The sequence below is a fragment of the Glycine max genome, chromosome 7 (genome assembly GCF_000004515.6).
Source record: "Glycine max cultivar Williams 82 chromosome 7, Glycine_max_v4.0, whole genome shotgun sequence".
In the NCBI taxonomy this organism is placed as follows: domain Eukaryota; kingdom Viridiplantae; phylum Streptophyta; class Magnoliopsida; order Fabales; family Fabaceae; genus Glycine; species Glycine max.
The window spans coordinates 37466549-37482369 of record NC_038243.2 but is presented as its reverse complement, the minus strand read 5'-3'; the positions used below and the strand labels follow the sequence as shown (position 1 = coordinate 37482369).

Below are 15821 nucleotides of genomic sequence, written 5' to 3'. Positions count from 1 at the left end.
TTGCTAAAAAGACTCTTGTCCAAGATCACAAATCATTTCCTCTAAGCGATCTCCTATTTCTTTATCAATCGATTCAGATAAGGACCCCTTCTACATGTCTGTCAATTCATCATTCATATCCATGTCGTATAACTCTTCTTAATCTCATCACATAAAAGATGTTCTTTTATGTCGTCGAGTACTTATCGTCTCCCATTCAAACAGTTTATACAAGGACATAAATATTTTTCATCCTCATCCGGTCGACTTCTTTCAGAAGCAAATTGCAAGAACTGTTCAACGCCTTTCTCATACACAGGGTTCATGTGATTTGTATTCATCAAACTTCGATCCATCTGATCAATAACTTTGTGATACTCATAAAGCTAGTGATTTCATGCATAAAAACCTCACTTTTTTCATTAAAGGTGTGACTCTATCTCATTCAGGAAGACATTTTTTTATAATAAACTCATGCGTAAAGGTTAACTTTATTTTTTTTTATTTGACAAAATTTCGACAACATTTCACATTGATCTCCAAGTACATCACATGAAAACACTGAGATGAATTCAACCACAATCAAGGATGCACCCGAATAACAAAAGGAAATGCACTAACAAAAATCTCATCAAATTTAAGAAAATAAAGTTAACCTTTACGTATGAATCTACTATAAAAAATAATTCTTTCCAAATTGTCTAAACAGACAATTCAAGATTCAATACAATGATTAATGCAAACTATCTCTAAGAATCATTATATTCAATCTCAAACGGAAATCTAAAGTTTATTCATCATGAACAAAACCTGCATATAAAACAATAGTACATCATTAATCACATAATACAAGTTATAAAAATATTTGTAACAAAGAAATCATGAAAAAAAAATATAACAAATATTCATACTTGTAATATGATTATTAACAATCTCCAATAAAGAATGTCGTGATCACGATCAAAATAGGAAAAGAAAAAGTGTCTAGAAATTACAATTACAATTATTTTAAATTTTTTACTAGGTTTTTTGCACTTTCCTATCAAAAGTATAAAACCAAGAAAAACAAATCTGGTTGAAAAATCAAAATAAATAGTCAGTCGATTGTTTGTTAGAAAAATTAATGACGATCATATCGTATATAAGATACACGAGTTCTCTCAAGTCAATAAAACAATTTCTAGGAAAAGCATTATTACTAAAATTATGGAACAACTAGCATATTATTAAGGCTACTATATATCTTATTAATTTGCTAGGATGAATCTTTTGATTTTTTGTTTAATGAACTCATAGCTTTAATTGTGTTTTTTCCCTGCCAAGTGAAATCTAATCAAATGATTACTTATATATATGCTATAATAAGAGCATTATCAAATCCAACCAAGCTCACACGAAGCTATAGGAATATAAACCTTGAACAAGCTGGTATAACTCCTTTTGAACTTATTGAATATCAAGGTAAATATTAATGGAAACATGCATATAATCAATAGAGTTGAGAAATTTTTCAAACCGGTAGAGATCTAACCAAGGTAATAATTTCTTCCAAATAAAAGTAGATGCACAATTTGACTTATTTAGGAATTTCAACAAGTCATCTCATTCAAAAAAGTTGTGGTGATTTCATACTGTGGAAGCCACTGATTGTTTCGACTTCGACATACAACAACACTTTTTAGACTTATTTCTCGAAAAAGTTGGGTCACTCGCTATTGTTGGTGTCCCACTAGTGGTGGACATGAACACTACTGCGATTGATGGAGAAGGTGGTAGCGCAAGGGAAGACGAGAAACAAGGGTATTTAAGGAAAGTAAGGGGAAAATAGAAGAAAAAAACAACAAAAATATGTCATCCATTCGATTAAAATTAAACATCCATCAATGAAAAATATATTTCCCACTGTGTGTGACTTGACTTGTCCCACATAAGTTGTCTCTAAACAACATATTTCACCATAAAACAATTGAAATTCTCTAAAAAAATCAATTACTCACTTAAAATTATCACCCAAACACAAGCTAAAGGCAAAGGATGAATTTGTTGATAAAGTTTCTTGTTTAGAAATATGTATCATAACTGAAAAATATAAAAATATCTACAATAGATTCAGAACTGATTAGACCACCATGTCAATGTCCCTTGGATATTCATCTACACGAAACACATTCATTCACATGTAAATGTAAGGTCTGACAGGTCTTCTTAGTTTGGATGAAGTTAATGCCTAAAGAATGATTGGTTTTTGGTCTTACTATAGGAGATGCTTTGGTTTATTGGATCAATGACAACAACTTACAAAACATGATATTTCTTATATACTCCTTCCAATAATGTAATACCATTAGAATGTGTACATAATAGGGAAAAACCTTTACTAGAAATGAATACTACTTTAAATGACTTAGGTTAGGAATATACAGCAACTTATGTTCATTAACATGATATACAATGTTCAAAGAAATCATTTTCCACTTATCCAAAAATAAGAGATATTGCATGAGAACCATTGTTTACTCCACCACAAAAGGCATTCCCCTGTTATGCTTATATTCCTTCTGAATATAAGAAAATAAGTATAATAAACACTTCAATATGTTTTTGATATTGTATTAGGGAATTAAGAGAAGCTTTGAAGAAAGAACTACGTCAGCATTGTCAACTGATTTTGAATTTAAATTGGTTAGTTCATTATTCCAAACAAAAAGTTGGTCTACTTAATCAGCCACTAAGTAGTCCTAAATTCTTCAATCAGCCATCTACACAAGTTTATCAAATCTATAACATCCAATCCTAACTATTAACAATTCGAGTCAAGGATTTCAAATGGTAGTGCGAGAAGGAGAAGAAAGTAGAGAAAAACGAAGATAGAGGCTAACTTTTCGTGATCAACCGTGAGGTTGCAACGCCGTGAGAGTGACATTGATAGGGAGTTTCAGCGCTGCGAGAGGTTGTAGTGCCGGTGGTGAGGGAGTTTCAGAGCTGCAAGAGGTTGCAAATAAGAGTGAGAAAGCGTTCAAGCGAGAGCAAGAGTCAGAAAGGTTTCAAAGTGAGGGAGGTCGAGCGTTTTTGGCACCAAACAATCATTATAAAAGATTCCACAACATCAATTTTAAAATAAAACCGATGTTAATGAAGTATTTCAACATCAATTTTTGGAAAAATCGATGTTGAGCTTTCTCTATGTTTCATCCAATAACATCAGTTTTTCAAAAAATTGATATTAACGAACTCGTGTTATTTATGTGTATGCCACTACGCTTTGGTTAACATCAATTTTATCAAAAACTGATATTAAAGTAACGATGTTAAAACTATTATTTGTAGTAATGTTTTATTGCCGGTTGACGAGGTTTTAAAGGAGTTTTATAACGGTCTCCTCTTTATGATAGTTACGACAAGGGTTATGATTGTCACATAATGGTATTAATCATAAACATTTAGAGATACTTATTCGAAACAAATATATGGAATAGATCGTGGTTGGTCAACGAACGACCAAGAGGGGACTAAAAGGGGAACGCGATCACCCAACATTGAGTGCATATGCACGAGGAGGCTTAGGGTCATTCTTAGTCGATGAATGATTGAGAATAATACATGATCCCCCAATCTCGGGTGCATAAACACGAAAATGCTTGAGATCTTACTCAGTCAATGAACAATCGGAAAGGATACATAATCTCCTAACCTTAAGTGTATAAGTTCAAAGAGACTTGAGATCATCCTCTGACAAATGATCGAAAATGGTACAATAATGATAAAGGGTACTATTTGAGTAGAGAATTTGTTGATATTATTACTAAGTCTACAATTTATTTTCAAGCGATAAAAACTAATTTTTTCACTTTTTCGTGATGGATATTTAAATTTCTTTATCACAACACTACGGGAAACAAGGCATTTGACGATGATTTTTTTATCACATTTAAATACAATTTTGAACCTTGTTTGAAGTTGATGTTGTGAAAAGTCATTTCACAACGGTTCCTAAAAATCATCTTAGAAAAATTATTATTCTAAGATAATTTTCAGGCAAACAATCATGACATTTTAACAGTTTCCACCAAAAATCATCTTAAATTTTTTAAAGAACCATCTTAAAATGTCATTTTTTTAAAATAAAAAAATCTCTTACCATATACATACACAACTCTAAATCAAAAAAGAGATTTAATTGAAATAAAAGGAATATTTTTTTAACAAAAAATTGAGACAACAAAAAGTTATTTCTTTAATTTTATAGCATATTGTTGCGATGCACGTGTGTGTATATATATATATATATATATATATATATATATATATATATATATATATATATATATATATATTATAATATCACATACAATATAATATCACATGTGGGGTTCACAACCACAATTTTTGTAACCAGGATATTAAATTTTTTTCAAGTTTTCGCAAAAACATACTACACTATCATGTTTAATATATTAAAAAATAAATAAATGCATGATTTTAATAAATTATAACAAATTTAACAATAATAATATTTCATTAAATAGGTAAGTCCGTTAAATTTAAAAAGCTTTTTGGATCATCTAAAGCTAGATCTTTTTAATTAAATAAATTTAAATGAAAATCTCTACTTAATTAATATTCTAAAAATGTTTTGATCTGAATTATACTTAATTTTACACCCTAGTGAGAGTTGTGTGCTCTATTTTTAGTAGACAGACACACTGTTGGAACTTGAAGCCAATCAATGGAAATGCCGGTACCTTGCAAGTTGCAAATACAAACGCATAAATTTTCTCCAAAATAAAGATCAATGTCAGTTTTTATATATAATAATATAAAAGGACAAACGGGTGGCCAATGGTCAGCATAGCCTAAATATATGTAGAAAACTAGCAACAAAACAGTAAAACAATGTTTGGCCAAACATAATCACGATCAATTATAAAAACATAAGTTCACAACATTAAGTTCCAAAATTTTGTAAAATCACCTGGTCCGCATTTGGAATATAACTTGCCAATCCACTATCTGAAAGATGAGGATTAAGCTCTGTATCCAATAATATGTTGGCTGACTTAATATTCTTATGAACAACTGATGGCGGACTAACTTCATGTAGGTACCTAGCAAAAAAAAATTGTGGATAAAGTCTGGTCATTTTAGTCTCAAGGATAACATTTAAAAATCAGGAAAAAAAATCCTAAAGTTGGTCATTTGAGTCATTTGTGGCAAACTTAACTCCAACCACATATTTCCACATTAAAAATCAGGAAAAATAATTCTATTGTAAGTTAAATGTTTAATTACTTCTGTAAATTGGCGCTTTCCTATTTAGTGATAGTGTATGATTTTTAAGGTGACAGTGGATCAAATTTAATCTCGGTTATTGTTTTCTAGTCCAAACTATTTCTTCCTGATTTCATATTTCCAAATTTGAACATTATATATCCAGAGTCCAGAAATTTTTTTAATTAGGTAAAAAAAAAGAGCAAGTTAGAAACTTATTTTTTAAAACAGTCAAGCCCATACAGGTCAGCATGCAAGTTAGGCAGGATGCCAAGCAAAATACATTAAACAAAAAGATAGTTGAGGAAGGAGAGCTAATAACTCTGGCGGAAAATGATTTATAAGATTAAAATATTGATCATGAATTAATGACAAAAAATATAGTGTAAGGATCTTCTAACCACATTAACCCACAACTGACTTACTCTAGAGCAAGTGCAGTCCCCAAAGCAATTTTGACCCGCGAATTCCATATCAATGGTTTACTATATTCATCTGGTAGGTGAATGAAGTCATGCTGTGATCCATTTTTATGAAACTCATAGACCAAGAGGTGTTGTCCATACTCTGAGCAATAACCTACAAGTTGTCACATTTGGATGATGTAAATTGGAGATGTTTAAAATTATTTCTATAAAATCATTTGTCAAATCATTGTGGGCTTCTTGGAGAATTCTTCCTCATCAAATGATTTATGGCGATCAATAGGTGGGGGTTTAAGATTTATTGAGGCAGAAGTATCAAACGTCTTCCAGTCTGATACAGAGGAAGTTTGCATGAACTTTTCTTCTGCATCATGGCACATATGTTAATTTGGATACTGAAGTTGAAAAGCAAAATAATATGCCAAATTTTGATTTAATTTGGTGAGAATCATATTACTAAAGAAAAAAAAAAAGACAGGCTGATCATGTTCCTAAAGAAAAAAAGTTTGGCAATTTTATACAAGAATTCTCTAGTCTGGTAGCTATAAAGATGTCTGCCGTGTCAAGCATGCACTCATTCCAGGAAAAGTGTGTTAAATAACCAGTTACTATGTGCGGAACAAATTATCCTAGCTCCTGAACACAGAGGAAGACATTTGAAAATACAGAAAATTGACAACAAGTTCACAAAGGAACCAGAAAAGCTTAACAGTGGGATCCAAAATACCAGGGCACTCCCAAACCCGAACGTTCCATATGCACTCAATTCTTACCTAACCACTGGCACCCCACAATTGCTTATAATGGGAAAAGCTTACTGTTAGAGAATTGAAGGAGAGATCCCTGCAAGAAAAGAATTTTAGTCCACTTGTACGTGGTTTGTTACCAAGAACCAAACATAGCCCAGTAAAGAGTGTGTAAATTAGGAAATTACCAAAACCATATGACATGAGATAATTCAAATCACAGGCAAAAAATGTCCTAAAATGCAATTAAAAAATGATAGTGAAACTATTACACTGCACATACAAAAATGTTACTTAGTCCAGAGAAACATCATTAAAACATACATGGTGAAAAGGATCATGACTTTATTGTCAAGGTAACAATAACTTGACAGCCATTAATTTAGACTACTTTTTAATGCAGCTGAAGGGTAGGAGGAAATCTCACAATGTGGAGAGAGTAGAAAGATTATGAAAGTCAACACCAGTCCTTGCTGGAGCTGATTGTGACCAACATTCCTGCATAAAAAACAAATAAAAAAATTACTCCGAGCGCTTGTCGTGGTGGTTGATACAAATGATAAATTTACAAGAAAACTACACGTAGGTTTGTAAGAGCAGTCAAGTTAGAAATAGAGTAAGGGACTGTCCCTATGATGTTATTATAAGCAAGATTTCTGCATACAAAGAACTAAGAATGTTACAAAATTATAATATCATAAACAAAATACACTGAAGACTGAAGAGTAACAACCCTATAGTACTTTGACTTTGTTGTAACATTACAAGTTAAATATGCTGAATTTGAATTATATGCTTACATAGCAAGCAAGATATAAGCTACTGTTTGTATAACAATAGCACCTTCACCAGCAGGCTTTGATGTGTTAATACAAGTTGCACTGAACCAGTTCTCATGAATTGAGGTGACCAAGTCTGCCATCCAAATTTCCATCAGTAAAGTATAAGAAGGTAAACTACAATGCACCATGGCAGTAGATAAAGTTACAGATAGGGTATAAAAAGTGCAATGACTCAAATGACATGCTTTATTATAACACATATATTATAACATGTATTTCCATGTATATCTGCAATCCACTCCAGGACATGGTAAATTTTCAAACTTTTACGCATACGTGAGCTGTATGAACACACATCAGTTGAAATGTGACACGATAAAAAATATGGAGAAAAAAAAACCACTTACTTTTCCTTCTTTTTTCAATTTGATGAATGTTGCAGAGAGTCCCACTACTTTCATGGTCCTGATAGCAGCCACGGGAGTGTGTTGTTTCATGGAGATTATAGCTTTCTTAGATGAAAATTGCAAGAAGCAACTTGACTTTAGGGCAAGACCCATAAACATGAGAATCACTGAAATTTTACATGAAATTAAGCATAAGAGTTTCCAATTGAAAGGAAAAAAAAACTCAACAGCCATGACCACAATATCACTGAAAACGAATATAAAAATAAACCAATCTTTACGGGAAACAAAAAAATGCACCAATGCACCCACCCAACCCAACCCATCAACATCCACAAAAACTACCTCACTACCCAGGGTGAAAGTGATACCATCCCCCAACATTCTCCAACTGCCCTGCCTATAAATAAATAAATAAATAAAATCAATTTGAAATTAGGGTTAGGGTTAGGGTTTAAGTGAACGAACGAACTTGCTTGTTTGTCTGTGAATAATCGACCATGTACTCGTACGCATCAGCCTGGGCATTGACGCGAGTCTTAGTGCCTTCGACGGGGAGGGCGAAGGCGTCCATAACGATGATGGCATCAGCGTCGGCCCATGACCTTGATGGCGCCACCAGAGCGCGCGAGTGCGGAGATCTTCACGCGCTACTCAGTAGTGGGGGTTGTTGGCCTAGGGTTTGTCGCGCTGGAACTCGTTCTTGCCCGCCTCGTCATAGTAGAAGATCGAGTTGTCGGCGTTGGTCATGGTGGTTGTGGAGGAGGTGGCGGCGTCGCTCGGAGTGTCCATTGGGATGATGTTGTTCTTGATTTCCCATGTTTTCTATGCGATCGCTGATGAACACGACAACCCTTCCATTTCTTTACCTTGCATATTGCAGCACTTGGAGCAGACAACGTCGTGTGTGTGTGTATATATATATATATATATATAGTTTAAGTGGTGATTCAAAGATGGTTTTCTCGACTTTGCATATACCAAAACGTGAAAACCGTCTATGCCTTGAGGTTTCAAAGACGATTTTAATATTGACAGTATTTATAAAAATATCGTCGTTACTCATAGGATGACGGTTTTTTATAACTGACTTTAAATTCATGTCGTAAAAGTTTTTTTTTAGTAGTACAAAGTTTCAGGACGAGTACTTGAAATGGTGGCAGCGGACAAGACACAACATATTTTTGACTGAGGTTGTCACGAGTAGGAAGCATTCCAACTTGAAAACCGAATAAAAGAAAAGGCGCAGCTGATCTTAGATGAGAGTGTAGTAGATGTACCAAACTAAGAGTCTACTACTTAGTAGGTGAAGAAAGTACACTTTCAAAACAATCGACATGCATCTTAAAATCTTTTGTTTGTTTGTTTGTTTTTTTACTTGAAGAAAACAATTACAGTATTTTTGTCTTTATTCAACGATTTTCACATCATTTGTCACTTTCATTATACTTTCTTTGTCTTTTATTTATTTTTTATTAATGTTGTCCTTTTTTTCTGCTCATACACTCCATGTATTATTCACTCATGACTCATTTTATTCTAATGTTCAAAACTTTTTGTGTGTATATTTTAATTATAAAAAAAATATAAGTAAGAATAGATTTCGAATTTCCTTTCATTCATGTTAATTTCTATTTATATGAATGTCATCCACCTTATGTACGTTTTCCGACATTTGTGGACCGCTGAAAGTGAAAGAGCTGTGGTGTGCCATGTGCCATTATTGCCAATCACAAAACCAGTCCGCTATACCCTACCAAATAATTTTCCAATAAATAGTTATTTTTATTATTTGATGTTAATTTGTTGATAAATGCGTCTAAAAAATAAAAATACAAAATTTAGTCCCTAAAGGATAAAAAAATTTAGTCCCTAAAGGATAAAAAGTACGACAAATGGATTGTCAGCAAATGGGTATATTTGTCATAATATTTTTTTGACTTTTCATTTTCTCACTTCGCTGACAAATACGTCTCCGAAAGATAAAAATATATAATTTAGTCTCAAAAAATATAAAAAGTACGACAAATATATCCAGACGTTAATAATAGATTGTGACTAATTATTATAATTATTATTAGTATTATTATTATTATTATTATTATTATTATTATTATTATTATTATGTGTTTGTAATTTACTGTTTCTATTCGTTTAGTACTTATACAATATATTTTTTTAATTGCCTTTTAATATATATATTTTTATTATTTTGATTTTCTTATCAAACTTTAATCTTTGCTGCTAAAAAAAACATTATTTTATATCTTATAATTTTATCAAATTTTTACTAAATTTTTCACTTTTAATCTTTAAAATTATTCCATATCCCAATTCTAACTTAAGTATCCTTATATTTAGATTGAAAATAATATGTCGAGAGTTTTGAGTAGAAAAAATACAACCGGTCGTGGGACCAAATTTATTTATTTATTTATTTATTTTAAAAATAATCTAATCAACTACTTTTTTTTAAAAAAGTCTCACAAAATTTAAACTAGATAAAGCTAAAGTGAAATTATAGATTTTTTTCCTTAATCAATAAAATGTAAATATATATATATATATATATATATATATATATATATATATACCTCAAATATGAAAAAATTCCTTGAATAAACCTTATGTGTTTTCACTTGAGACAACACTTATTATATATAATATGAATGAAATGAAATCAGTTACTAACAAATAAAGAATCCAAATAAATTTAAATAAAAAATATAATAATGTTCAAACTAATACAAAGGTTAACTTCAAAACAAAACAAAAAAAAATTAATGCAAAGGCTTATTTTTTGTCTTTGAGACGTAGAGTTGTATCTCTCGCTGATTTAGGGACTACAGCGACTTTGCATTCCATTTGGCATACTATGGCAAAGTACGTAACAAAGATTAATAATTAATTAAAGAAACAAAAAAATTCATGAAATAAAAGGTTTTAATTTTTTTAAATGGTAACTCAATTTTTTTATATCATAAAACTAAAGAAATTTATTTTATTTTGGAAAATAAGTAGTTATATTGATTAATTAAAAAACTAATTAACAATTTGATAGATTGATAAATAGATAAATAATCAAAGTATAAGAGTTCAAATCTTAAGTTATATTTTACTGTTTTTTATCCATTTTTCCCAAGTTTCTCTCCTATAAAATTCATTATTAACGTCCGGATATATTTGTCGCACTTTTTATACTTTTGGGGACTAAATTTTGTATTTTCATCTTTCAACGGCATTTGTCAACGGGGTGGGAAGACAAAAAGTAAAAAAAATATTATGACAAATATGCCCTTGTGTTGGCAATCATTTCAGTGACAAATTTGTATCTTCATGCCACATAGACTATTTTATTAACGGTGACGGACAGAAGTTAACGGCCGAATATATTTATCGCACTTTTTACATTTTCACAGACTAAATTTTGTATTTTCATCTTTCAGGGACGCATTTGTCAGCGAATTACACATTGAGGGACAAAAGTGACTATTTACCCATAATTTTCTCATAAGTAACAAAAAAATACCTTAAAAGTCAATTAACTATTCAGCAAAATAAAGCAATTAACTTTTAAAAAATTAATAAAATGGATAAATTTTAAAAAAAAAATACATAAATAAGTCAGTCAGTCATATTTGAAAAACATAGTATTTTTTCATTAGTTGGTTTTGAAGAGGTTGTGGGATTTCTTGGTTTGGTGAAACAAAGGATAAGTGAAGGTTCAAATAAGAGTTTAGTTTGTGGGATGGTGGATGTGTTTTTTTATGTGAGAGGTATTATGAGAGAGGTAACTTCAAATTGGATGTAACAATTTTGGCAGTTGTTGATCATCTATGGACTGGCATCTTCATTCGGTGATTGGCTGCATGTGGGGATTGTGTTGGGTGGGACATGAGAATGTAATTTGGGAGGGCTTCTTTTCATAACTTATGCTTTCATGTAATTATGCATCGTATTTCTTTTTTTCATTAACAATTTCAATACTATCGGACATGGTATTAATGAGATATATTATGATGGCTAGCAGAGTTCCATATAAAAGATCATTGCACAAAATCAAACTACAAACAGTTCCACCTAATTATATTTACTCAATTAATCTTTGACAGACTTAAAGTGTTTGGTTGTGTTGCCTATGCGCACATAAGGTGAGACAAGTTGGAACCCAGGGCCTTGAAGTGCATGTTTATAGGGTATCCATAAGGTGTCAAAGGCTATAAGTTGTGGTGTCTGGAAGATGGATATAAGAAATGCATTATAATTAGAGATGTGGTGTTCAATGAGTCTGAAATGGCCTATAAAACAACATCAAATACTAAAAAAGGACAATTGGATCCAGCTCCAGAAAAAGCAATGTTTGAGGTGGAGCCTATTTATATAGCTCAGAGTAAACAAGATGACAACATACCACATGAGGAAGAGTGTCTAGAAGGAACTCAACCTGATGTTAAAGATTAGACAAATGATTACTTGTTGGCTCGAGATAGGACCAGGAGACAAATCAAACCACCAGAAAAATTTGGTTATGCTGATCTGATGGCTTTCTCCCTTGTAGCTGCTATTGAAGTTTGGGATGATGAGCCAAAAAGCTACAAAGCTGCAATGGCGAGTAAGGAAAAATTGAAATGGGGAAAAGCTATGGATGAGGAAATGAAATCACTCCATGAAAACCACACATGGGAGCTAGTGAAGAAACCAGTTGGTGCCAAGTTAGTAAGTTGTAAATGGGTCTATAAGATGAAAGAGGGGATTCCAGGAGTTGAACAGGGAAGATTTAAGGCATGGCAAGTTGCTAGAGGCTTCACACAGAGAGAAGGCATTGATTACAATGATGTTTTCTCACCAGTTGTAAAGCACATGTCTATAAGGATACTCCTAGCTATGGTTGCAAAGTTTGATTTGGAGCTAGAACAAATGGATGTGAAGACAACTTTTTGTATGGAGAGCTGGAAGAGGTTATCTACATGAGACACTCTGAAGGATATGAAGCAAAAGCCAAGGAAGATCATGTCTGTAAGCTGAAGAAATTGAGCTGTTAACATCGATTATTTGGAAACCGATGTCGTTAAACACTTACAACATCGATTTTAAAATAATCGATGTTAATATTGCACTAAATCGAGCTGTTAACATCGGTTATTTGAAAACTGATGTTGTAAGTGCTTAACGATATCATTTTTCAAATAACCGATGTTAATAGGACAATGTTAAAACTTATTTTTTTAGTAGTGATCTAATAAAGGAAAAAAAGTATATCATTCTTTTATACTTAATCACCTACCTCATTACAAATCTTATTAGGAAAATCCAATGTGAAAAAAAAAGTGGAGAACATATTTATTTTCTCAAAAGTCAGTTGTTCAATCTTGTGAGTCAGTTGCTCAAAAGTCTTCCTTGATAATGACTTTCTAAAGAATCCTCTAGTTTCTCACACGAATGAATTTTTTGAACATTTATATCACCATTCTTTTGGAGATCAAAGTTAAAAAGGACTTTGGTCAAATATGTTTTGCTCTTTCTCCTTTGATGTATCATTCTTTAAACCAAGAAATACATGTAACATTGTTTTCATATATGACCGTCAATCTCATTTTTCCTCATGTTGAGCTAAAATTTCTACATGATTAGCTTATGTGCCTATTTTGGATTATTTCACATATTAGCATGAAATTGTTGTATCATCTCATGTAAACTTATATCATATCATTATGAGGATCTAACAAGAAACCTCTAAAATAACGAAGTATATGCTTAAAAATGTCTTCATATTGGTGAAGAATTAGATTTTGCTACTAAATTAGTGGGAAATGATATATTAGGTTGTGTACACACATTAAGATACATTAATATTTCAATAAAATAAGACATGGTACTTCTAGATCAAGTACTTCTTCATCCTTTTCTCAAGATCTAGAAGGATCTTAGTTCACATCTAGAGACCTTCAAGCATTGGAATGTAGAATAAATGTGATTTCCCATATATAACCATTTAAGCACCTATATTATATAAGCTTCTTGGTACACAAAAACTTTATTCTTTAAATATTCAATTTCCCAAACAAAAATTGATGGTTCATAGGTCCTTCATCTCAAATTATTTCTTTAATCAATCTAGAGTTTTTGGAAGTTCTTCAAGAGTTCCAATAATATTTACACCATCTACATAAACAAACAATTATGAAAAAATCTATTTTCAAATTTTCATGAAAATAAATAGCAAGTACTCACTAAGTTGATTATACCTCATGTGACTTGATTGCTTTAGTCCATAGAGAATATTCTTATAAAGAATATGCATTATTGGACAGATTATATCATTTAAGGAGTTTCATACAAATATCATTATCAATAGAGTCATATAACTGCTAAAAGTAAGTTGTAACAACATTCATTATATGTAAATTAAGTCTTTCATGTGCTACTAAAGTAATTAAGTATCAAAATGACTCACATCCACTACAGGTGAATTTGTGTCTTCAAAATTAATGTCAGGTCATGTTTTCTATCTCTCAATTTCACTGTTCTCATTTTATTGTTGCACAAAAATCTATTTGAATACAACTAGTTTAACATCTTGAAGTGTATAAACAACGAGTTCAAAAATATAATAGGTTTTATATCTTTAAGTATATGGACTGCAGCTCCAAAAACCTAACTAATTTTATATGGATTGCATATCCAAAATTTTCATTTTCAGATGAATATGGACTACATGTTCAAAAACATAATTATATTTTACATCTTCCACTATATATATTACATGTCCAAAAATTATTTGCTTTGGGACATGAGTCTAATTTTGCCTTAATTAAGTCTTTCTATTTTGGTCAATCATTTCTTTATCTACAATTATTTACTGACTTACTTTTGATCATCATTATCATTTATTGCATTTAGCGCTACATTATATGAAAATACATTGTCAACGTTGATTTTATTTTGGTTCCATCACATTCCATTCTGTTGGACACGTGACCTCAGAAATTTTAAGAATGGGGGTTGAATTAAGATTTTGTTGACTATTTCTAATTGAAAATTTCTCTTTCTTAGATATTCCCTACATTCAATTATTTCTTTAATTGTAAGTTACTCGAATAACAATTAAGGAGAAGTAAACTTAAAGAAATATAAACACAACAGAAAGTAAAAGAGATTAAGGAAAGAGAGAATGCAAAATCGGATTTATACTGGTTTGGTCACAATCTGTGCCTACGTCTAGATATATGCTATCAATACATTCATTTTTGTTGATTGTGCAGACTTAGGTCGACAGCCAAACAATAACATGGTCAACTCCTCATTCACTACAACAAGTTGTATCTCATGATAATGATAACAATACCATTCTAAACTATTTACAATTATATGAGGTTAGTTTCATATTCATGTTGTATTTAATGTTTTCATTCTACCGATACTTTAACATTATTATCATCCTAATTAACCCGTGTTTCGACACGGACAACTATCTAGTCTAAAAAAAAGATGATATTACAGAGTTAAAGAATAAAATGTGAAAATGAGAAAAAGCAAACATTAGTTATTAATTTCTTAAGGAATTTTTTTTTATATTTATTTTCTTAAATTATTTTTATTGAACATTAAATTGGCAAATATAGTCGTTAAATTACTTGATATCAGTTCAATAATTATGTGTCCAAACTTATGGTTAAAACTTGATTATTTTTATTAAACATTAAATTGAACATTATTAATATATAATTTTATAGTCAACACTTAATTATACTTTAATAAAATAACATAGTCTCTTCTCAATTAATACTCCCATTTGATAATCTCATAAACAAACCAAAATATGTTTTAGGGTGGATTTGAACTCATACTTTTACATCATATTTTAATTAAAAAATTTAATCTTAATTTATTTTTTTTACATTTTTTACCGAGCGAACCATTAAATTTTTTTTTATCATTATTCATTATTAGTGTCAAGAATAGGATTAGATGCTTTAAGTGGGTTTTTAGCCGTTGAAACAAACTATGGAAGACCCACTAAAGCTAGGCAGTAGTTGACAGCCTCTGGTGCGAGACAAAGACCAGTCTAGTTCCTTTTGGCAACTCTCGAAAGCTACCACAAGCATGCGCCACGTGTTCTCACCGTCCTCGAGATCATGCTGACACGTGGATGGCCATGAACAAACACAACCGAAACCAATTCGTATATACGAAAACAGTACAGTATTTTTCTTT

At 31.2% G+C, this 15821-nt stretch overlaps 1 long non-coding RNA gene across 3 annotated transcripts; it reads right to left on the bottom strand.

The window, feature by feature from the left end:
- Window positions 1–2600: 2600 nt before the first annotated feature.
- LOC113002137 (uncharacterized) lies at window positions 2601–8491 on the bottom strand. 3 transcript variants are annotated; one of them, XR_003267620.2, is made up of 7 exons: window positions 8080–8491; window positions 7608–7774; window positions 7219–7333; window positions 6846–6916; window positions 5673–6515; window positions 4952–5084; window positions 4571–4721 (listed from the first exon to the last, which is right to left on the bottom strand). It is a non-coding gene; the product is annotated as an uncharacterized lncRNA (long non-coding RNA). The 3 variants fall into 3 exon arrangements; XR_005892357.1 differs by lacking the exon at window positions 4571–4721 and adding an exon at window positions 2601–2961 and having other exon boundaries at window positions 5673–6916; XR_005892356.1 differs by having other exon boundaries at window positions 5673–6916.
- Between the last annotated feature and the right edge of the window lie 7330 nt (window positions 8492–15821).